Genomic DNA, 2,957 nt, shown 5'->3' on the forward strand with positions numbered 1-2,957 from the left:
TCCAGCACCTCGGCCGGGCTTCCGCGGCTGATGTCGTGGCCACGTGGGACCCGCGGGCGGTTCTCGCCCTCACCATCTGGGCGCCGCTGTGAGGTCCAAAGAGCTGGAATGCAATCCTCGCCCTGCCCTTAATTTTTTTCATGCTTGCCTTCATCTGGTAATGTGTAACATTCGTGGAGTGTTTTGTGTGCCAAGCACAGATGCTCCCAACATGCACCCATTAAAGGACCACGATCATCGATGTCAATTTTCAGAAGAGAAAACTGAGGAACGAGGTCACAAGCCCTGAATCTGGTCCTTGGATGCTAAGGCACTGACTGGGTGAAAGACTGTTGGGAACCCGGACATTCAGTGTTGAATATCATACCTCGGAATATTTATGATTTACACCTGGGAACAACTTGTTTTACAACGGAGAGGTTTGGCTAACAGCACCTTAACGGAGTGATGATCGAATTTAGCGTCACTGATAATAGGTTAAACTGTCTTCTGTTTCCGGATAGGAAACAATGGAGAAAGCATAATGCTACTTCTATAGTTTTCTTACCCCAAAAATAAAAATTTTTAAAGAGTAATAGCTAACCTGAATATAACCATACAAAGCCAGAATATGGGACATAGTCCAAAACAAAACTAGCCTGGACTCTTGAAAATATCAAAGCATAAAATAGATGAAAACCAAATGCGGTAATAAGATTTGGTTAGATCCAGAACATCTTTTAATGTTAAAAGAATTTGGAGAGGAATTTTTTGTTGTTGTTTTGATGGGAGGGATTTTTTAATGGACTGTATTTGTATTTGGTAATAATACTAAATCAGCCTGGCATGGTGGTATAGCCTGTAATCGCAGCTCTTGGAAGGCTGAAGCAGGAGGATCTTTCAAGACTAGCCTGGGCTACATTGTGAATTCAAGGCCAGCCTAAGCAACATGATGTGACCCGTCTCAAAAAAAAAAAAAAAAATAGAGCTGCGCATAGGAGGCTGAGGCAGGAGGCTCACTGCCAGTTCGAGGCCAGCCTAGGCTACATAATGAATTCACAGCCAACCTGAACCTGCATAGCTACATCCTGTCTCAAAGGAAGAAAAACAAATCAAACAATAACAATAATAATACTGAGTCAATATGAAACATCTTGAGTGCAAATGAAATAAAATAATTTGAGCTGAGCATGGTGACTCCTGTAATCCCAGGTACTCATGAGCCTGAAAAACAAGGATGGCAAGTTTGAGGCCAGCTTGGGAAATTTAGTGAGACTCAAAAAGTAAAAAACGCTGGGAATGTGGTTTCGTGGTAGAACCCTTGCCCAGAATGCATGAGGCTCTGCATTTAATCCAAGTGATAGAGCAAATCCAATACTGCAAAAAAACGAGATAAAGTAACTTGACACTAGCTCCACCGTCAGCACCCTTACCTGGACTACTCAGTCTTCTCCTTGCTGTTCTCCTCTATCCTTTTCCACCGGGTTTGTTCTCCACAAGGACAGAATGTCCTAGTATAGAGCAAATCAGTTTATGTCTCTCCCCAAGGAATAGTTTCTCACTCCCCTTGCTCCTTTCAACTGATCAACTTTGCAAGGTGTAGTATCTATGATCTCAGCACTCAGGAGGCTGAGGCAGGAGGATTGCTGTGAGTTCACGGCCAGACTGGGCTACATAGTGAGATCCTGTCTCAAAAAACAAGCAACCCAGGGATGTAGCTCAGTGGCACCACACCTGCCTGGTCACTCGAAGTCCTGAGTTCAATCCCAGTACAAAAAAAAAAGCAAACGAAGAAAAAGCTCATAGACCACTTTTCTTCTCTCAGTACAGTAGCCCAGATCCCCTGGCCCTTTGGGTCTAAAAGGCTTATGTACATCCCAGCCTCAGACACTTTGCATTTGATGTTTCCTTTGCCTAAAACCACTTTTTTTTTAGGTACCGGGGATCAAACTCCAAACCTTGGGTTTGCAAGGCGGGTGGCAGCACCATTGAGCTAAATCCTCAGCCCACCTAAACCACTTTTGCTCTTCTGAAAATCCAAATAGCCCACTCCCTCATCTCCCCATGGTCAGTATCTAAACATCACCTCCTCAGTGAACTTTCCCTACTGTTCTATTCCAAGTTCTTGCGCACTCAGACCTAAACTTTCCTATCCTTTCCTGCTTCATTCCTCTTCAAATGTAACTTTAATCACTGGAAACTTTTTTTTTTTTTTTTTTTTTTTTTTTTTTTTTTTTTTTTTGGTACTGGAGATTGAACTCAGGACCTTGCACTTGCCAGGCAGCACTGTGCCTCTGAGCTACATCCCCAGTTCTTTATTTTTCTTTTCTTTCTTTTTATTTTTATTTTTTTCCGGTACTGAGGATTGAATAAACAGACTTGCACACACTAGGTAAGTGCTCTACCGCAGATAAGCTTCATCCCCAGACAAAGAACTTTCCTCCTCCTCCTCTTCCTCCTCCTCCTCTTCTTCCTCCTCCTCCTCCTCCTCTTCCCCTCCCCTTCCCCTTCTTCTTCTTCTTTTTGAGACAGGATCTCACTCTATAGTTCACTCTGCCTTTGTACTCACCTTGTAACCCGGGGTGGCCTCGAATTTAGAGTGATCCTTATGCCTCAGCCTCCTGAGGACTTGGATTATAGTCATGTACCACTGTGCCCAGCTAGAACTGAAAGCATAGCTTCAAGGCTGAGCATGACAGCACAAGCCTGTTGTCCCAGCACTCAGGAGGCTGAGGCAGGAGAATCTCATAAGTTCAAGGACAAACCTGGGCTACATATTGAATTCAAGGCCAATCTGAACTATTTAGTGAGAGCCTCGTCTCAAAAACACAATAATAATAATAATAACAATTTTTTAGATACCCAAAACTCATAGACATTTTACTTTCTACACAGTTCTATAGAACTAGACATAGTTCATCTAATTCTTGCAGTAACACTAAGAGAAAGCTCTTTTATTATTTCCTTTTTATAGATGA

Source organism: Fukomys damarensis, unplaced genomic scaffold, assembly GCF_012274545.1.
Source record: "Fukomys damarensis isolate Sample0158 unplaced genomic scaffold, DMR_v1.0_HiC HiC_scaffold_22, whole genome shotgun sequence".
Taxonomy (NCBI): domain Eukaryota; kingdom Metazoa; phylum Chordata; class Mammalia; order Rodentia; family Bathyergidae; genus Fukomys; species Fukomys damarensis.